The sequence below is a fragment of the Zalophus californianus genome, chromosome 7, assembly GCF_009762305.2.
Source record: "Zalophus californianus isolate mZalCal1 chromosome 7, mZalCal1.pri.v2, whole genome shotgun sequence".
NCBI classification, from domain to species: Eukaryota; Metazoa; Chordata; class Mammalia; order Carnivora; family Otariidae; genus Zalophus; species Zalophus californianus.
This window is the reverse complement of record NC_045601.1, coordinates 7,560,841-7,582,508: the sequence shown is the minus strand read 5'-3', so window position 1 is coordinate 7,582,508 and position 21,668 is coordinate 7,560,841. Positions and strand designations below refer to the sequence as shown.

General features: G+C 43.8%; 1 protein-coding gene, 1 long non-coding RNA gene and 1 pseudogene across 4 annotated transcripts in view; 2 read left to right on the top strand and 1 right to left on the bottom strand.

The window, feature by feature from the left end:
- AGPAT4 (1-acylglycerol-3-phosphate O-acyltransferase 4) overlaps window positions 1–7,991 on the bottom strand; it is a 120,892-nt gene extending 112,901 nt beyond the window's left edge. The window contains exon 1 of one of the 3 annotated variants that reach the window (XM_027601192.1): window positions 7,863–7,991. The gene's annotated coding sequence lies outside the window, so the exon portion shown is untranslated. Of the gene's footprint in view, window positions 1–559; window positions 641–7,741 lie in introns of those variants that run through there. The other 2 variants (XM_027601191.1, XM_027601193.1) reach the window with 2 other exon arrangements.
- Window positions 653–3,958, top strand: LOC113926390. Its single transcript, XR_003521302.2, has 3 exons — window positions 653–943; window positions 2,553–2,769; window positions 3,712–3,958. It is a non-coding gene; the product is annotated as an uncharacterized LOC113926390 (long non-coding RNA).
- A 9,360-nt stretch (window positions 7,992–17,351) lies between the features above and the next one.
- LOC113926388 lies at window positions 17,352–17,860 on the top strand (annotated as a pseudogene).
- Window positions 17,861–21,668: the final 3,808 nt, after the last annotated feature.

Sequence of the window (21,668 nt, the reverse complement as noted above, 5' to 3'; positions counted from 1 at the left end):
AATTAAAACAATCAGGCACATTTAAAATATTTCTGCGGTCCTCTCTCCCTGCTTCCCCTACTTAAACTTGAACCCCACTCTTCCACCCAGAAACGGAGGCCGAAGGAGGAATTTGGTGACCCCACAAAACTTTCATTATATCATTCGGTCCTAAGTAACTTCTTAAATTTCCACATGATGCAGGGGTTAAGATGTAGAATTTCTGCTCATTTATGTGAAGCTATGGAAGGTCCTTTGACCCTGAAAGAAGATCCAGGGAAAGAACGAATCATGCAAGTACATGCAATCCTTTTCCAAAATTTCTGTCTTATCCTGTAGGCAGCCCCGGTCTGGTTCATCTTTGTACCATCAGCACTTGGCCCACAGTAGGCTGGATACAAGGGTTCAGAGAGGGTTCTGGAACTGCGTGGGAGTCTGGAAGAACAGACATACCCGTGCCCCCCCGCCCCCCCATGCCCATCTTTCCGGTTCTGGAAGGCAGAAGGGCAGACAAGGGAAGGGACGAGGTGGTTGTATGCCCAGCGCTACCAGGCATTGGGCTGGGGAGCTGGGGCCTTACCTGAAGTAGGGGCTGGTCCCAGGACAAGTAGTAAAAGGGGCCTCCGGTGTCAGTGAGAAGCCGGGAGAGGCTTGAAATGCATTCAAGATTGGGAGGGGAGGGTGCTAAGAGGCAAATAAATAACCAGTGAGACCTGGGTGTGGAGCTCACTGGTTGGCCTAGAAACTGGGAATTAATCAGGAAATCCCAGCAGACAGACCCGAAGTCAGTTAAGGGAAGTGCGCTCACAATTCTTTCTGTAGATATGTTAATCTATCCTGCCCAGGGGCTTGTCCCACCCGCCCGGGGGCGTTGAGGCCAGCGGGCTCAGCCAGGCCTTGGGGCTGGCACCACCCAAGCAGAAGACTGCGGAGCGGGCCATATTGGAGTTCTTCATGGTTACAGGTCTGCTCTTCATTTCTTTTCTTTCTTTTTTTTTTCAATTATTTTCTGTTAATTTAAATGACTGAATTGCCCCTTTGGTGGGGGCTGTCATGGTAAAACCTGGTGAGTGCAAGTTAGTCCTGAGAGATGGGCTTTTGGATCCAGGAGTTCCCTGAAGTTCTCAATGGCAGATGATTCTGCGGGGCCAGAGGACATCTGGCAACGTCTGGAATGTTTTTGGCTGTCACTCCTGGGGTGGGGGGTGGGGGGGGTTCCACTGGTAGAGGCAGGAATGCAGCTAAACATCCTGCAGGGCACAGCATGGCCCCACAACAAAGCATTGTTTGGCCCCAAATGTCAACAGCGCCCAGAAGAAGAATTTGTCCTAAGGAATGTCAGCCTGGAAGGACCTAGCCCTGGTTGGGGGGATGCGGCTCAGAGAGGCAAATCTGACCCCTGACTCCCTGCGCCCACCTTTCCCTAAGCTACAACACCCATTCGGTGCCAGGTACTCCGCCCCGTGCTAGGAACAGTGCAGTTAGAAAGCCCCTGCCATCAATAAGCACCCAGTGCGGTGATTAGGATCGAACCTTAAAGAGCGAACTGCCATTTAACGTCATAGCATCTAGAGTGACGTTTTATGTAGGACAGGTGATGGGATGGAAGGCGAATGTCAGGAAAACAGAGGCCAGAGGCTGGGGAGAAAGACATAAGGGTGGGGCACATCCGGGGAAGGAAGCCGCTCGCCACCATGGGTCCATGCAACCTGCCCTTCCCCCCAGCAGGAGAAAAGAGGGCCTCAGGACTGGGCCCAGGAGGGAGGTTCAGAGATTGCATTGACGGTGTGTTGATAGCGGCGGCATCCTGGGAAGAAGCACTTGGGATGGACAGGCTCTTTAAAATGTCATCATCAGTCTGGGTTAATCTCTGCCCACAGAGAGGTGACAGCTCACGAGAGAGCCGACGGAGATGAGGAAAAGACCAAATTTTGCTCCCGGTCAATTCGTTTCACCGGTTTTCATTTCAGAGTTTGTCCGAGAGAAGACAGTGTCTTTCCAGATAAAACTCTGCCTTTACACGCAGTGATAGATTTGTTGACAAAAACAACAGAAAAGAAAGTCTGCCTCTCCAACCACAGCCTTGGGAGCCATTCAAGCAGCAACCACAGGTGTCCTCAAGAGCAACTTCTCGGCAAAGTTCAATCCTTGGTTAAAAATCAGTTTTGAGGTGACACAGTCAGTTAAGCATCTGATTTTTGGTTTTGGCTCAGGACATGATCTCAGGGTCATGAGATCGAGCCCCACACCGCGCTCAGTGCAGTCTGCTTGAGATTGTCTCTCCCTCTGGCCCTCCCGCTCCTGCTTGCTCTTGCTCTCTCTCTCAAATAAGTAAGTCAATCTTAAGAAAAAATTAGTTTGGAGAACAGTCTGTATTTAATTTGATGTTATGTCCTGCACTGTCATTCAGCTATTTGAACCACAAGCCCCTTGCCCTGCCCCACCAGATCACCTCTCTGGCTGAACCAGAACAACCAAGCTCCCTGAAAACCATAGCAGCTTGTCTCCTAGGCTCTGCTGCTGGCTGTTGCCCAAGTTCAAAAACACTCCTGTCTCTTCCGGTCTTTCTGCAGCTCCCAAACACTAGGACGAAAGGGATACAGGGGAAGGTCTGCGTGGTAGAGATCTGATCCTTGGGTCAGACATGATCACTGCATGTCTGCTCAGTCCGTGGCATGGTGCTGGCCCGGGGCACAGATGGATGAATACAGCAATGGCATGGAGGGGGCAGCGGTACGCAATTCAGCAGTCTGGTTCGAATCTCACCTCTGTTCCTTTTTACGAGAGCAGGTGAGTTAACTCACCAATCTTTACTTTCTGCATTTGTAAAATGGAAAAGATAATAGTTCTACCTGCTTGGTTTGTTATGAGGCTAAAGTGAATCGATAGCTGTGAGGTCTCTGTACTAGACAGGCACACAGGAAGTTCCTCACTAAAGTGGGCCGTTACCATTCTCAGAAAAGCTACACGTTGGCTGGTCCCCTGAGCATCTCTGATGGCTTCTGCAGGTGACCTGCCATCCCCCCAGACCGAGGACTGATCTTTCTGCAGGAATTTTAGGGAAGAGCTTCAGACTCCTCTGAAGTCCAAAATGTCCCTTTTTTCCTGGAGGAGCCTACATAGAATTAACCATGGACTAGCCGCTAGGTATAACCCAAATTTGGAAGGGAGAGATCTATGCCAGCCAGAGTTATCTGGAACTCTGGAACAGCTTCATGCTGGAGGCAGAAGCTGACCTCTTCAGAGATCAAAATATCGAAGAAGAAGGGGGACCTGCTAAATGTTTTCTCTGAAGGTCAGACAAGCAGAGGAGGGTGGTGCTCCGGATGAACTTGGTTATGTTGCCCATGTAATCTCCGTGGTGAAGGTAGAAATCAAATGGGGGCAAAACAATTCGGAGGAGCTTTGTGACATCAGGAAATACAAATAGGATAAGTACTCCAACAGGTTTTAACATTCTTCATTTTGGCTATTTAGATTTGAGGTGTTGAAACCTACTTGGTTTTGTCAGAAGGAGACATGGACTTGCAATGTGTTATGGGAATTAGCTCTAAATGACAAGAGGCTCTCTAGCAAACCAGTGGGCATACAATTTTGATGATGGTGGGAATTTCCCTTTTAAAAATGCTATACTTGAAGTCCGTCTGGAGGGAGCTATAGTCCCAGGGAAGTCCATAAATGAGTCGCTATGAGGGAACTTTGAGAGATTAATGCTCGGCTTATGCTTTTCAGAAACAGAACATGTAAGTCTTCTGGACTCTATTCCTCTATGGCTCCAGGGTCAGAAATCCCACCTCTTCCCATTTCATTAATCGACAAATGTTTCCTGACACCAGCCATAAGCTCAACCAGTGCAAAAGATACAAGAAAATGCTAAGATGGACAATGGTCAAACAGCTAACCGCTCTTTCCTTCTCTGCCAAGCACAATCTATATAAAATTGTTCAATGAAAGAAGCATGCAGTGCCATTAGCCAATAAATGCCTCTCTCAAAAATAACCCTCCCTGGTTTAAGGGACTATTTCCACATTTGTCTCCCTGTTCGTTCCTCAGCTTCTTTAGGAAAGAAATAGTTTCCTATTTATTGCTATGTCCATGACTTATAGTGCCTGACACATGATGGTCATTATCATTTGTTGAGTGAATGAATAAAGGGGTGGATGATGTAAGCATGTATATATATGAATGAATGAAGGGTGACCGAAAGGTAGGATTTAGGATCACAGGATGAAGCAGAAAAAAACCAGACTGGAGTAACAAAGTGAAGACAAAATCGAAAACAGGTAGAAAATCTTTGGTGGAAGGAGAGTGCATTTGAAAAATAGAGGAGACAGGTTAGATAGATCATTCCATGATAATGTTCACCAAAAATTGCTTTTATTTGAGAATCTTTCTCCTTACTCAGTCATTAGAGGCATCTCTCTGAAAAACCCTTCGGATGTTTGAAAACTGTAGCTATTTACTCTGTATCCAGTTTTGCTCATAGTTGTGTCCATAGCACTTGGCCGATACAAGAACACAGTGACACAATGATACAATGAATACCATTAAAAGAATATAAGATACAATGGATATTATTAGAAGAATGAGTTCCTGATGTGAGCTTGCCCTCTCCCACAGCCTCAGCAGTGGTCCTCCGCGGTCCACACCGCGAAGCCAAATTTCAGAGTACCAACACTTGCTTTCCAAACAGATTCTGTCTTGGACAAAGACTATTGAATTAGAGTTGCCCAGGCTCTGGGTGGTGTTGGGCGATTATTAAGCCAGGCTTGATCATATATGTCTCTCAAAACACGTAGGTATCAAAAACCATTTAGAACTATGAATGCAGAGCCTTCACATGCACGTTAGACCTCCTTTTGAGAATAGAGCAGATTGCACAAAAATGTAGTAAGTCGGCCACGTGATCATCTGAGCTCCCCATAATTTAAAGCTATGGCGATGGTAGGTATCATTAGGATGACGTTGTAGGGACAGGTGGGGTCCCCTCTCCCAGATTTCTTACTTCTTTAAAGTCTGATTTAAGTCTGGCCTTCACTTCAAAAATAATTGGATTACGTAGGATTCCGCCACCTACTCACATCTTTCTCCTACCAATCATTCTTCTGGTTTACACAAAATGCTGTCCCTGAATCTCTATTCACCAGCACAGAGTATACCTGCCCTATTTCCACACTAATGACAGGACTCCTCCCCACCTGGGACAAGAATGTAGAACCACGCTGCATCTCCCAGCCCCACACCCGTTCGCTGGGACAGCTTTGCCTTCTTCACTTTGATTTGCCCATCTCCTCTCCTTCCAACTGTTACAGCCTCATCCTGGTCATGTTCTTCTCAGACTAACCGCATCTGCTCTCCCGTCTCCCTCCTGCCTAGCCTCCTGCTCTCCAGCTGTGTGCACATCTGCCCGTGCTGTCACCCCCGTTTGGTGGATCTTTGACTTGGGCACCCAATTCAGAGCCTTGCAGACAATGAGGTCCCAGCCCTGTGGCAACTGACTCCAACTTCTTTGCTGTCACATCTCTACTCAGCCTCTTTCCCGCGACCCTGAATTCGCTTTGCATCTACAGCTCCATTGACCTTCCCCAGGTCAAGGATGTTGATTATGTTTTTAACCCCTGCTCAGGGTCCGATGATAGGACAGTATTTATTTATTTATTTCTGGCTGTGCTTCCAAACAAGTCTTGCCCTTTGAACTCCATTCCATAAGGCTTTTTTGTTGTGAAATTGCTAGGTCTGGAAACTCCATCACAGACTTTGACTTACACACTGGCCATCTGCTCTGCAGGGTCACGGGGTAAATCTACATCCTTGAGGACCATTTTCAAGCTAGAAAAACAGTAACTTAGCAAGACTGCTTTCCATGCTCTTTGCAAACATCGAAAGCCTACAATTCAACTGCCGTAGGTACGAGCATGCGTTTTTCAAAGCGAGAGTAATATGCTTTTTAAGGCCATTTTTCTGTGCTTTATGCCCTTTGACTAATTCTCTGGGCTTTAACTCTGGTTCTAGTTAGTCTTGTGCCATGCTACGCAGTCCCCATCTTCAGAAAACTTTTGTATCTACAATACTTGAGATCTCTTGCACTATAGTAAGTTTTTTAAGTCCCAGATAATAGCATGTTTAGGTAAGGGTCTCTACAAACAGAACCTCATTAAAACCACCCCTTCTTCCTGTTTCCATGCTGAGGGGTTACTCTGAGGTTTCTAAGTAATGCTTTTGGCTTCAGTAGCAGAAAGGCACTAGGAGGGCTGAGTGACCTTCAGAAATCTTTATTCAAAATTACAGGTAAGTTTAAGATTCAAGGATGAGATGACTATTGATCTGTCTTATAAAGGCTAATTTGTAATTCAGGATCCCGAATTAGGGGAATGGTGCCCATTATTAGATATTTCCTCAGATATACTGAATAAAAGCCTCATTTCAATTCCAACCTGTTAACAGGCCCATTTAGACTATGCCTTTATAGCAGATGTGTGACTGATTCTAATCATATTTAACTTTGCTTATTCCTGGGTAGATAGTACTTTTCTCTCATGCTTTATATTTTTCCTGAAAATCAATTCTCTTTCTCCCCATAGAGGATAGTAAGAAGATTCAGTAGTTTTAACTTAGGACTTTGACTTGTCCCCGTTGTCCCTACACACCTACACCCCTACACACACACACCCCCCTACACACACACACACACACACACACACACACACACACACACACACATTTCTCCCTCTTCTCATGATAGTCTTTTCTAACTGCAGATGCTTCACTAATAATCACAGGTGGGTTAACACTTGCCCAATTTTGAGAAAGAGAAGGTCCACGGACCCTCACCTCCATGAGAGCCACTCACATGGGGCGTCCGTCTAAGGAAGATCACTCATACTTGTTGAACTTGGATTTTGTGCCGAGTAAGTGCAGGCTAGAGCAAAGAACCCTCTTTTGAATATTTAGACTGTGAGGCAAACCGGTGAGGCAGATAATGATGTATCTTATCAGTGCTGGTTCTCAGAGACTCTGAAACTTTTTTCAAGGATCTCACCTCCTTTAAAGAAGTGAGTACTCGCCCCCCCACCCTTAGTCTGGTTCCAGCATTAATATCACATCTAGAGAACTGTCCTGGTTTTCTAAAACAGACCAGAATTGAGGACTTGCACAAACACCAAATCATTCCTTCTATAATTCCTAGAGAGGATGGAGAAATTCAGAGGCCAAAAATTAAGTCATAAAGAGGTAACTACAAATGCCCGTTTCCTTGACAACACCCCTCCCCCAGCCCTCCTGTGATAGGGAAAAACCAAAATGAAAGTGAGGAGGGGTAGCCACAAAGCCACGCTGGATTTTAGCAAGCCGAGGCGAGGCAATCACCAGCCGGGAGGCAGCAAGCAGGCTCCGACCGAAATACAAATAAATCCATTTATATCGGGGCTGCCTTTTGTGTAGTATTATTTTTGTGGTTGCCATAGAAACGCCAGGGACGGAAGAACGTGTTGCATGACACAGGAGACCGATCTGTAACAGGAACCTTCTCCCCAGCTTCATCTATTGCAGAGAAAACGCTCTCACCCAAGGGGAGGAGGCCTAAGGGGGGGAAACTCAGCCCAGAACAGCAGCTGGAAATCACAACCTGGAAAGGCACGCTCACCCTGCTGAGCACAAAGAAAGGGCGCAAAGCCCCTCTGCCTTCCTGGCTCTGCCCCCTCCACGTCCCCACTGTCGCCTCACTTCCTTCTCCACCTTCCACTCTTCCTCGTTCTGTACCTACCCCTTCCAGAGGTTTTAGTGAGGTCCAGCCGAGGAGAGGAGAACAGTGATAGAGAGAGAGACACAGACATCCGCCACGCCCAGAGGTGAAGTCGCCTGGAAACAGCACGAACAGCACATACCTCCTTTTCTGGCGGCCCCTGCCACATGGGCTTAGAAATCAGAAACTGAAAGGGAGCAGGCTGGGGTGCAGAAATTGCCACTAGTTTATAGGAGCTGTAAGTCAGCCAACACTGGAAAGAAAAAGCGAGACTCCACCCATGGGGTGGACCCTTCGGGGGGAAAAAAAAAAAAAAGTGGTCCTCAGCTGACGTCTCTCCCCACCCCATGTCACTTCCTTTTAAAGCTACAATTTAGCAGTTACGGGGAGGGAAGATACGAGCTGGTGTAACATGAGTCACTCCCTTCCCCTTCCAATTAGTGCGAGGAAGTGCTTCGGTTAGCTTCGCGTTTGAAATCTGTGGCTCGGGAACCTGCCGGAATCAGAAACAAAGCCCGCTAGGTGGCCTTTTCTCTTCCTGCCCCCGGCTCCCCAAACCCTGTTGCATCCCTCGCCCGAAATGGCTCCTCCAGCCTCAGCCCGGACAGACTCCAGCCCCGGCTGCGTGGCGACCTGGAAATCGTCCTAAACCGGCTGGGTTTTAATTCAGCAAGTCTGCGATCGCTTTGTTTTGGAGGATGCCACCCTCTGCCATTCCCCCCTCCCCCCGCCACGCTGTGCTGGGCAGGAGATTGCTCTCCACCCGGGAGAGCCCCAGAGCACCTTCAGGGAAATAATGCCGAAAACTCAAGTGATCAGAGACCTTAAGAACTGGGAGGAAGAAGCTCTGAGGTCGAGGTATTCTCTCCCTGCAAAGCAGCCCCAGGATCGATTACCCCTGCACACGCGCGCGCACATACGCAGGCACATGCAGGCATGCACGTGCACGTGGCGTTTACATGTAGTGTGTTGGAGAGGATCTGGGCAGACCTTTATAATGAAACAGTGTCATCGCAACTTTAAAAAAGGGCGGGCTGTTGAAACTCCAGAAAGGCCAGGTCTCTAACCTTCCCACAACATTATTTCAATCTCCATATAGTTCGGAGGCATGCCCTTCAAACGTCCACCGTTGGAACCATAGTCGGAAATAACATTTGGGTATTTAGGTATGACTCCTGTGTTCACTCCCATTTCTTTAGATGTTTACGATCCACAGGGAAAAATCAAATGCTCACCAATAACTAGACCACATTGCAAAATTATGAAGACCCTACAAATTGCTAAAAGCAAAACAAAACAGTATGCCATGAGGACAGAGAAGATGGAAGAGTTTTTCCGTTATGGTGGGGGAAAGGTGGGCATTCATAATTGAGGAAAGGAGGTTTGGACTGGGTCCTATAGGGTGTGTGGCATGTTGATGGTATGTGGTGGGAGGGAGGGAGATGGGGCGCCCTGGAGGATAGAGGACATCAAAGGCATTAAAAAGGAGTCTGAACAGGGATCTGAAGAGAAAAGCCATTTGTGGCAATGGCTTATTTTAATATCCAAGTGAAAATTAATTTGAGCATATAGAAATTCTTTATAAAAGATGCTTGCAAGACCTTTCTTACAGCCAATGCAATTTTTAAGTGTTGTCATAACTTTCCAAATTATGTTTTAAAATCCATTTATTTTGGGGCACTTGGGTGGTTCAGTCGGTTAAGTAGCCGACTCTTGATTTTGGCTCAGGTCTTGATCTCAGGGTCCTGGGATGGAGCCCTGAGTCTGGCTCCATGCTCAGTGGGGAGTCTGCTTGAGGATTCTTAGCTTACTGCAAACTGTAAGGGGTGAGAACAAGAGGTATGTTCAATCAGCAAGACTGTAAGAAATTAATGCTGATCAGTGGATAAATTTAAAAAGACATAAAAGATATTGGGACACCTGTGTGGCTCAGTCAGTTAAGCATCTGACTCTTGATCTCAACTCAGGTCTCAATCTCAGGGTTGTGAGTTCAAGCCCCATGTTGGGATCCATGCTGGGTGTGGAGCCTACTTTTAATTAATTAAAAGACATGGAAGAAGTAAACTGTAACACACCATAAAAAATGATACACAAATAGCCAATAAGCATCAACAACAACAAATATGCAACCTCCTATAAAACTATAAGATGTGCTGTCATTTCTTTGCCCTTCCACTAGTCAAGCATTCCAAAAACTAACATACAAGTAAAGAGGATGCTATGCTATGGGCTCTTTCCTCTCTTGCTGGTGACAGTAAGTTGGTACATTCTTTTTGGAATTCAATTAAACAAGATCTATCGTGAGCCTTTAAAACAGTCATACTCTTTATGCAATAATTCAACTCCCTAGAATTTATGCTAAGGAAATAAGCGGAGATGATCTCAAAGATTTAGGCACATGTAGATTCATTAGAGTCATTTACGATAGTGAAGACTGGAAACCATTTAAATGTCTAAAGTAGCAGGTTAGTTATATGAATGATATGATATTCATATACTAGAACACACTACATAAATTTAAAACGCTGTATTTGAAAGACATGAGGAAACTTTCACAATATATTAAGTGAAGAGCAAACTAAGCCATGTATAAAACATAAACTCTTCTTTATAATTATACACATATTTATTACATGGCCTATAATGGATTGGAAAATGTCCCCCCAAAATTCATGTCCATCCAGAACCTCAGAAGGTGATTTTATTTGGAAACAGGGTCTTTGAGAATGTAATTAGTTAAGATGAGTTCATACTGCATTAGGAGGAGCCCTAAGTCCAATGACTGGAGTTCTTGTAAGAAGAGGAGAGGACAGAGAGAAATTTACATAGAGAATGAGACCATGGGATCGCTTGGAGGCAAAGCTTGGAGCAGTGTGTCTACCAGCCAATGAGTGCCAAAGCCTGTATTCTGGCAACCACCAGAAGCTAGGAGAAAGGCATGGAACAGATTTTCCCTTAGAACCTCCAGAAGGAACCAACCCTGCTGACACCTTAGTTTCAGACACCTGGACTCCTGAACTGTGAGAGAACAAATTTCTGGTTTTTAAAACCCCTCAGAGCAGGTCGTTTGTCATGGAAGCCCATGGAGACTCATACAGTGTGCAAAAAAAGTCATTAAACTGTTAATGATTATTCTGGCCTGTGAGGTTGAGGGTGATTCTTATTGTTTCTTTATATTTTATTGCATTTTGAAAAAATTTCAACAATGAACATTTATAACTTTTATAAAAGAAAGTGACTATAGGTAAAAACGCAAAGATTCAAGGTTTCCAAAGTCATAGTGTTCTAGGACGATTTAGGACAGAAGCAAAGAATAATCGATGATGATTACAACATATCGTGTCCTAAAGATTAAAATATTTTCAGAGCTCTCTGTTAAAGAGGGAATGCTATGTGTTTCAGAAAAGTTTTTTTTAGCCTGAATTTTGGTACTTAAGGTAATGAATATCATTTATCTAAAATGCTAACTTACAAACCATATATTTAACTGCCATGCTAGATGGTTGAGTTATTAATGGGTATTTCAAACAGCCTGTTCTCTTAACACCTTGTTAGCTGCATGCTGACAATATTTGTGCTTTATTTCATTTGCCTGATATTAGGATTACAAATATAAGTAAATCCATATAAATATATACACACTTTGAAAATTTCCTCAAATTACAAAATATAAACATATCATAGATTTGCAATTATAATCACCTCACTGTATACTAAATTAGGAGTTGTGGCTGTTTCAAGTAGACAAAGAAAAATGTGTAAATAGCAAAGTCAGTTTGATGTTTGGAATCTTTAATCTTATGTTGAATAGTTGTATATTTCAATCAACTCTAATCGAGCCTTTCAAATGTGTCATATATCATTTGTAATGACCAACAGGCTCTTAAGGCTACGTTGTTATTATTGCAGTCATTTTAAGTACATTCAAATAGCTTTAATGTGAACGAACATTTAACATTTAAACAACATTAACTATTATGGAGGAAAGTGCAGAGGAACGAGTCAGATTTCCTCCTCAATCAATGATGATCATCCTAAGTCATTCCCCAAACATTGATGTGGAGGCAGGACCCCATGTCCATCAGCTCTTAATGATCTTAACTCGGAATTGTGTTTTAAGTCTCTTAAAAATTATTCTCAGTATTCAGGTATCTCCTTTTTCTTCTCGATACCTTCAGGTCCATTCAACTTGGCAGGGATGACTAGAAAGGCTTTCCCTCCTCCTGAATCTGGACAATGAGTAGCTGGAAATCACATCATATGGGAGCAAATCTACCACAAGAGGAGGAACTGAATTCAAATCAATGAACTCCCAGCTGACGCAGCAAATTGAAAAAGTTACCGGCTTCATGATCTGATTTGAAGAGGTGAGGTGATACAAAGGAATACTGGAACTTAGCACTTGTGTTTTTCATGACCGAGTGAAAAGAGAGCACACTATTTTGAGTGGTATTTAACCCTGAATGATTGTCAACACTTGCACTTTATAAATTGTGTTATTTTTTTTAAAAATGATAAGCATGAATTAATTTTATAAACAGAAAATGCAAGCATTTTCATTTTTAAAAATAAATACTTGTTATTAATTGTGAGATATGCTTTTCGTGATTTGGCAACCATTTAAGCTTATAGCCTAATGACACCTTAAAGGGTAATCTAAGCCAGGTGTGGTTGTGGACCATCCTCATGGCCATCACCTGGGAGGGTGTTAGAGATGCAGTCTCCGGCCCCACCCCAGACCTCGTGAATCAGAAACTACATTTTAATGACATCTCCAGGAGGCTCATATGCACATTAAAGATGGAGAAGTACTTATTTTAGTCCACATCTCTCATTTTACAGACAATCTCTCATATCCGAGTCCGGGAAGGCTGGGTCCGCTTGTCCTGAGTTACACAATAAACACAAAGAACAGGAAGCAGCTAAAGCCAAGGCTCCGTTTTTAATGATTCCCACCTCAAAATTCTTTCCACTGCCTTGCTTAGGCTTCCGGGTGAAAAGCCGGTCTGAAAGAAACTCCACTGGCATAAAAATGCTAAAAAGAGAATCTTTACTTAAACTCCTGTTCGTTATTCTAAGTGTAGTTATTAAAAGCCCACCTATACTCCATGCATTTGAGTTTATACATAGTTTTACCCAAAGAAAGTTAGTCTTGGAATACTGGACCAAGGCTGGCAAAAAGTATGTGACATCTTTTCTCCACGATCACTCATTTTGTCTTGGTTGCAAGCCAAAGCCATAGCCAGTTCAACAAAACTTAGCTTCGTGTCTGACTTCCAAGGGGCTGTAAAAAAGAAAATGGTCTCCATGGGCCTCCTTGTTTTGCCCCTGCCATTTTCCAATCTACTTGCTCCTTACCCAGCAGCCTGTGCAGAATAAAAATAAAGCATATGGTTTCCCCCTCTCTCATTCTCCGGCTTTGGGCGCCACGACAGTCCCCTATATAATGTTTCCTCATTAAGCTAGCTTTGTCACTTGCAACATGGGGTCCTAATTCTTTTCATTTTTTATTATTTTATTTATTTTATGTTTTAGAGGGGAGAGAGGGGAGGGGAGGGTCAGAGAGAGAGAGAGAGGGAGAGAGAATCTTAAGCAGGCTCCATGCCCAGCATGGAGCCCACTGTGGCGCTCCATCTCATGACCCTGAGATCACGACCTGAACTGAAATCAGGAGTCAGGCGCTCCACCGACTGAGCCACCCAAGCACCCCCAAAGGGTCCTAATTCTTCATGTAAGTTTTTAGAGCCTCAGCTTTCTCATTCCTAAAACGCATGGTATGGTGGTTTAAATGAGACAGTAGATGGGAAGCACCTGAAAGAGTACAGAACCTCAAAAAATGATCATTTTTTTCTCCTCTCCTCAACCCATCCATCAAAGGAAAGAAAGACAACTCACAGACCTTTGTTTTAGTTGGCATCTCTCTCCTAACTCCCAGACACATTTACCCGATAACTTGATGAACGTCTTCACGGACAAACCCTACCTGCGTCCCAAATTGAGTAAGTCCCAGGAGGATCTCTGGCCCCAACCCTGCCCGAGCTCCGCAGTGCTGTCTTACACACGTCTCTGGTTCCCTGAGTCGGTGAGTGATTTCAGAGCTCCCTTTTAGTCTTCCTCTTCCTCATGCATCTCCTCCTCCGCACGTGGTGCTGATAATTCTCTCTCAAAGCCACCCGTGAGCAGACTCTCCTCCCACCGGCTCTGCTGCTGGTGCAGGTCGCCACAGCATCCTCCTCATGGTTGACCGCAGGAACCTCTTCTTCCACTCTGTAAAGTAAATACATTTAAGGAAAAGTTTTAACTCTCCATAAAATCACCTCCTTCATTTTCATGTATACTGTGTTCTTTCCCAGTCTCTGCTCACTTGCATGCCTATTTTATTTGTCTATAATCATAGTAGTGTAGAAAATGCCATCATATTTTTATGACACACATCCTAAAGATTTCCTCACCAGGATTTTCATAAGTATCTTCTTACTGCTTTCCTAATTATCTACCTACTTAGTATACGACAGTTTTCATAACTGTTCTCCTGTGGGATATTGCCTGCTTCCTGCTTTCCCTTACTGTGGACCATTCCTTGCTTCCACTTATTGGGCAGTAAGCACCTTGTATCAGATGCCTCCTTTCCCCTATTTTGTAAATGAGGAAGCTGAAGCTGAGCCAGGTGACGTCCCTTCCTCAAGGTTACATAGCTGGTAAATAGCAAAGGCAGGACTCCCTCTCAAGTGCACCTAACCCAAAAGACCATATTCTTGACCTCTTTAATGTACCGCCATTACCACAGACAAAGTTTTCTCCTCTGGGGTGATGCCCTAAAAGAGTCTCAGAAGAAGTGGGTTTTGTGACTCGCTCACACATCACTGCATACATTAATCTGTTGCTGCTCGTCACCGTCACCACCTCACTATTGTTTGTTAATCTCTTCATGATGTTTTCCAAGTTTCACGGTCTTAAATAATACCAACTTTAATTTTTGTGCCTTGCATGGGAAGTGTTTGCTTTACTTACTCGTACCATTTGCAGGTATTTTTCAGTGAGACCCATTCTTAAGTATTGACTCTTTATGCCTCGGGCTTGGTATTTAGCATTTGCACGCGAACTGTAATTTGTTGATCTGTTTCTTCTATGATCCCACCTGCTTCAGCACTCAATTTTGGTTTCTCCTCCCTCGACTGTCATTCCAGGTTTCAGGTCTTATTTTGAGTTCCTCCTGTGTGTGTGGAGTAAGCGGCTTAAGATGATGAGCAAATTGCCATTCTGTCCTGACACTTATTAAATAAATCTTCTCTTGTTTGGAGTGCACTGACACAGAAGGAGTGCTTTTGGAGAAAGCAGATGTGGGTGAGGAGCCTGGCTGAGGAGATCAGTCCTGTTGGATTTGGGGATGGCTCTTCCCAAGGGGGGTGCCCACTCTCCTCTGCTCCCCCTGTGGGGCTCGGCGATGTGGGACAGAGGGAGAGACTGAAGCATCCCCTGCCTCATCCCACACACCCCCACCCCCGCCACGTCCCGCCCACAGGGCAACCCTGTCTAGAGGACCTGAGTCTTTGTTCCAGCTGAAACTGCAGGACACACGAACACCCACTAGCCATCTCCCGGAGGACCTTGGGTGGCCCAAGGTAATGGATCTTGCCAGTCATGAGCGGCAGTCTTGGAGCAGTTGGCTGGATGTCTTAACAACCAACATCTGGCTAAACTGTGAAATAAGTGCTTGCAAGCCAATTCTGCAGTTGAGCGTAGGGGGAAAAAAGATGAATCAAGGGCTTCAAACATTCTATTGAGGAAGAAAATATACCCTTCCTTTACCCCACCCCCATTACTATCCACCGCTCCCTCCCCCCATCCTTTGTAATCTTAGCACTGTCTGTGTCATTTTTATAGAATATTTTTCAAAATAGTTGTGTCAGGATTAGAGGGAGAGAAAATTTAACCGCATGATACAATCACTGATGGGACAATGAAGAAACCAGTAACTAAGAAGTAAAAAGTGTAAAGATTGGAAAAAAAGAAATAAAAGTCCCATTATTTGCAATGACATGTCTGTATAAATAAAATTCCAAAAGAATCTACAGATGATTTATTAGCATTAATAAGTGAGTTTGGCAGGTCACCGGGCTGGCCGCGGTGGTATCTAAGCATCAGTGCCAGGTTGTATTTTGCAAAGATGCCCCTGGCAATCTCTGCCACCACATCCCCCATGCTCTTCTGTACTGTAAGTTACCACTCCCTCATCAAGAGATGGGGTTCCCTTCCCCTCGCCTGGTTTCCGGGCGGCCCTCGGACTTGACTGTAACTGATAGAATGTAGCAGAAACGATGCCATAGAACTCCCAGGACCTGGTCAGAAAAGTTTTCTCAGCGGAGGCCCGGGACATCTTGGAGCAGAAGGGAGTCCTTCTCATTGTCCCTTGTTTGGCTTATCCACACACGCTAGGAGCATAATAGAATGGCCGTTATTTCACAACACTGAGCTTAGGGGAGTTTGTCACCCAGCTTCTAAACATACACCTGTAATGGACAATTAGAAAAAAATGAAATTTAAAAAATGAAAATATTTACAATAGCATCAAAAAACTCAAGTACCTAAGAAAGAATCTAATGAAAGATGTGTAAGACCTTTACCTAAGAAACTGTAAAGCTCTACTAAGAGAAATGAAAGATTTAAATCAATGGAAGAATATGGACACAAATTCAAATATTCAAGTCAAGATGTAAATTTTCCCTAAACTGATCTATGGTTTCAATGCAATCCATTTAAACCCAGCAGATGTGTAAGTTGATTCTAACATGGAATCATGCATGGAAATGTAAAAAGCCAAGCAGAACAAGGAGGGAGGGACCTACCGTTTCAGATCCAAGAGCTATGGGTGTGTATTATAAAGCGACACTGATTAAGGCAGTGCAAGCATAAATAATAGACCAATGGAACAGAACAGAAAGCCCAGAAATAGACCTATGTATTTATGGGCACTTGATTTATGATGATGGTGGCACTATAGGACAGTTGGGAGGGAATAGTTAGAGAAAGAAGGAAGGAAGGAAGGAAGGAGAAAAGGGAAAAGGAAGGAAGGAAGGAAGGAAGGAAGGAAGAAAGAAAGAAAGAAGAGAAAGAAAGAAAGAAGAAAGAAAGAAAGAAAGAAAGAAAGAAAGAAAGAAAGAAAAAAAAAAAAAAAAAAAAAAAAAAAAAAAAAAAAAAAAAAAAAAAAAAAAAAAAAAAAAAAAAAAAAAAAAAAAAAAAAAAAAAAAAAAAAAAAAAAAAGAAAAAAAAAAAGAAAGAAAAGTTCATTTCTGAGTCACTTGGATAGCCACACAGAAAAAATAAAACTTGACTGCTTCCTCATACCATATACAGAAGTCATCCCCAGGTGCATTGTAGATTTCAATGTGAAAGATAAAGCAATGAGGCATCGTGAAGACAAAATGGAAAACTATCTTCATGGCTTTGGGATAGGAAAATAGGATTCAAAAGGCATTAACCACATAGGAAAAGACTGAGAAACTGGATTACTCCACAATGCAGAAGTTCTGCTCATCAAAATATAGCATTAAGAGTCAAAAGGCAAGATCAAGCATCTTCCCGCGTGGCAATCTCCCCAGTCTCTCTGCTCCTCGACTGTAGCTCTTCTTCTGGTCTTTTTGCTTAATTTGCAGTACTCGAATTCGCTGCCATGTCTTCTGAAGAAGGGAAGCTTTTCGTGGGAGGGCTCAACTTCAACACCGATGAGCAGGTTCTGGAAGACCACTTCAGCAGCTTCGGTCCTATTTCCAAGGTGGTCGTTGTCAAGGACCGGGAGACTCAGCGATCCCGGGGTTTTGGTTTCATCACCTCACCAATCCAGAGCATGCCTCAGATGCCATGAGAGCCATGAATAGAGAGTCTCTGGATGGTCGCCAGATCTGTGTGGACCACGTGGGCAAGTCGGCCAGGGGAACTAGAGGGGGTGCCTTTGGGGCCCATGGGCGTGGTCGCAGCTACTCTAAAGGTGGTGGGGACCAGGGCTATGGGAGTGGCAGATATGACAGTTGACCTGGAGGATATGGGTATGGATATGGAAGGTCCAGAGACTATGGTGGCAGAAGCCAGGGTGGTTATGACCGCTACTCAGGAGGAAATTACAGAGACAATTAGGACAGCTGAGATGAGGCACGTGCACCTAATGTAGATACACAAGGAATAAAACTTCTGGTCCAGGATCATCCTTCCAAATGGCTATATTTATAAAGATTTTTGGAGCTGCACTGACACATCTGTTTTAGCACATCAACTTCTATTTTTGAACTGAGCTCCCAAGGTAGCTTGTCACAAAGACCTTTTAGAAAACTCCATGTGTTTTCTAAAATTTTCTCCCTTTTAAATACTAATCCTGGGACATTTGTAGAGTCTGGGTATTTTTTCCTTTTACCAGTTTTTCAGTTTGGACTCTCAGGATTACTGATCATGGCAAAAAATGTTTGTTCAGACTGCTTTTAAAAAATAGGCATTTAAAAGCCTATATACAATGTTTATCATGATTAGGAAGAAATTTCCAAATGCAAGTGCAAGAAATCAAAATAATTAGAGGTGCGTTTTTTTATTCAAGGTCACCACCTTAAGTATACAGAAATTTCTTAAAATACTTGTGAATGTCCTTTTTTTAGTACTGGAAGAAAAAATATTCTGTTGTGTCTCATTTAGCATTTTAGGATGTCCATGGAGCTGATTAAAAAGTTGAAACATGAAAAAAAAAAGAGTCAAGAGGCAAGCTATATAGAGTGAGATCTTCGTTATGTGAATAAGAGTCCTTATCTAGAATGTATTAAAGTATCCTTCAAATCAGTAAGAAAAATTCAACCCCATAGAAAATGTGAAAAATCTGAGTAGGCACTTCACAAAAGAGAGTATCCAAGTCATCAATACACATTTGAAAAGACGACCAACCTCACTGGTACACACCCATCAGAATGGCTAACGGAAAAACAATGAAATGTGCCAGCTGTTGACAAGACTACGGGGTGCTTGGAAAAAACACCCTGGAGGCAGATAAAGAGATGGGGCACTTTGGACAGTCATGTAATGTGTCCTGATAAAGTGGAAGATATGCATCCCCCATGACCTAGCAATTCTACATTTAGACATTTGCCCAACAGAAATGCACGCACATGATCCAGCAGTCTTCACAGCAGCATCCTGTGCACCAGCAAGGACTGCAATGACCTGGTTCCCAGCTCCAGAGATTGTGTAGAGAGCATATAAAGAAACAGTGGTGTATGTATGGTACAGGATGCTCTTCAGCAATGGGAATAAATGGAACTCAAGTAAATGCAACAACATGAAAAAATGTCACAGGGGTTCCTGGGTGGCTTAGTCGGTTGAGCGTCCGACTCTTGGTTTCTGCTCCGGTCATGATCTCAGGGTCTGGAGATCGAGTCCCGAGTTGGGCTCCATGCTCAGCAGGGAGTCTGCTTGAGATTCTCTCTCTCTCCCTCTGCCCCTCCCTCTCTCTCTCTCTCTCAAATAAATCTAAATCATTCTAAAAAAAAAAAGTCACAAATATAATTTTGACCCAAAGAAGCTAGACTCCAGAGATAACTTATTCTATGATTCCACTGCTAAGTTCAAAACCTAGAGAAGGAGCCCATGGGTTCTAAGTTAAGTTACAAGTTTACGTGGTTACCTTTGGAGATGCGTGAGGGTAGCAAATGGGAAGGGTAAAGAGAGATACTGGTAATGTTCTATTTCTTGTTTTGGTAGTCAGGTCGGCATTATCCGGGTGGATGCACTCTGGGGACAGTCACTGGTATGTATATGCTTAGGATGTGTGCACTTCTCCACATGCATGTTGTTTCCATAAAAAAGCTGAAAGGAGAAAGTTTTCACTCGACTTCTCCATTTGTTGTTCAGGAGAAAACTCTAGATCTCCTCTCAAAAAAAACAACAGATTTGAGGCTTTCCCAGGGCAATGTTAATAGGAAAGGAAATTTCTCTTTGCTCAGGTTACCTAGGAATGGAAATGAGCTTAGCTTTGGTTTATGAAAAGGGCTTCAGGAAGAATATTGTAGGCTTAATATGATCAGTATAAACTAAAATAGTTTGCATTTTTTCCAGAGATTCTTTGTGCGATTGTTTTGTGTGATTTTTTTTTTCATAGGGGTCTATTTTCATTTTTCCCTTTATTATAAGGATGTATCTCATAGTTTAGTATTCTTTATAATGAAAAACAATTGAGTTTATCATGACTCTACTACTTAATACAAACTCTCTGAAGACAAGATCGATAAGTATGGCCAGGAACCAATTACGTATACATACCTGACCAGAGAGTCCTTTTAAGATTATGGGCTTCCTACGTTATCATCAGAGGAACAGCCAAGTGTCTGGCCAGGACAGAGAAGTAAACTCTTGCCTGACTTCCAAATATTCATTGAAGCGAAACCACACCCTTAAGGGAAATACGTTTCACTTTTCTTGGGAAAACTTAGTACGAGTTTAAATGTTTTCTTTGGACCCAGCAGCCAACATCTGTCACTTACTTGCCCCCAAATGGAAATAACTACAGTTTATCGTGTGCTCATTACATTCAAGGCACTATGCTAAGTAATACATTCATATTTCATTTGTGTTTAACAACACCTCTTTGGCATCACATCCCTATTTTATAAAAAAGGAAACTAAGGCTCAGGGAGGCTGAGAGCATCCCACAAAGGAAGTAGAGCTGGACATTTATCTGTGTGCCCTGGGCACCATGTCACCTTGCCCAGAATCACATGTTCGCCAAGTACAGTGAGTCCCAAGGCTCCTGGGAGAGTGGGATCAGGAACTAGTCCCAACCTGGTTCCCTTTTATTTTTTCAAGATGAATAAGTCCCTTCAGCAAACAACTTGGATCAGTTCTTCTCTTATCTTACCCCTAAAATGTGACATTCTCAGGATCCTCTAGAACTTTGTTTTTAAAGATTTTATTTATTTATTTGAGAGAGAGTGCAGAGCGATCGAGAGAGAGAGAGAGAGAGAGAGAGCGAGCATGAGCAGGGGGGAGAGGCAGAGAAGAGGGAGAAGCCAACTCTCGGCTGAGCAGGGAGCCTGATGCGGGACTCCATCCCAGGATGCTGGGACCATGACCTGAGCTGAAGGCAGACACGTAGCCGACTGACCCAGGTGCCCCTCCTCCAGAACTTAAGTTGATAACTTCACCCAGGAAAATAACTATTGATATCCAAGTGATAGTGCTTATAGCCCCGATTGAAGTGAAATTCATTCCGTCGGTGTCACGGGACTCCTTCTGGGTTCATTAGTTCCCCAGAGATGAACAGGAAGCTACAGAGCCCAAGAACAAACAGCTCTTTGCTGGCCAGCAAGTTAATGATTGGCCTCGGGAAGGCTTATCTCTGGAAACTGCCCAGGTGGCTCTGTGGTGAGTTGACACACTTCCCTGGGACACTCCACCCAACTGGAGAAACAGGACAACCTCTTCTTGCCTTTAACCCGCCTGCATTTAATTTCGAGGGATAGAAAGGCGTGGGAAGGAAGGACTCGAAGGGTGACTTACATTCTGCAGATGATTTCTCTTCTGTTCCATCCGGTGAACCGTGCTCTGGGAGAGCATGATCCGACCTGAGGCTGTGTTTCCTGCAGTCATCTGTGGTCGCCCAAGCCTCACACGTGCATTTTCTTATTCACCCAACAAATATTTGTGCGCGCTGGGAGGCAGGTCCTCTTCTGGATGCCTTGGCACACATCAGGGAATCAAGCAAAGATTCCTGGGGGCTGTGGGGCTTTCTGGTGGGAAGATCCTGGAAATGAATGATATTTCATGAGTTTGGTTATACTACAGTAGAAGTTGCCATCTCTGGAAAAATGACAAGAGTCAGAAAAGGGGTGCCTGGAGTGCCCAGGGTGGTAAGTAGGTTAGAATGTGAATAAGGTAATCAGTAGCCACGCTGAGAAGGTTTGTTTGTTTCTTGATTGAT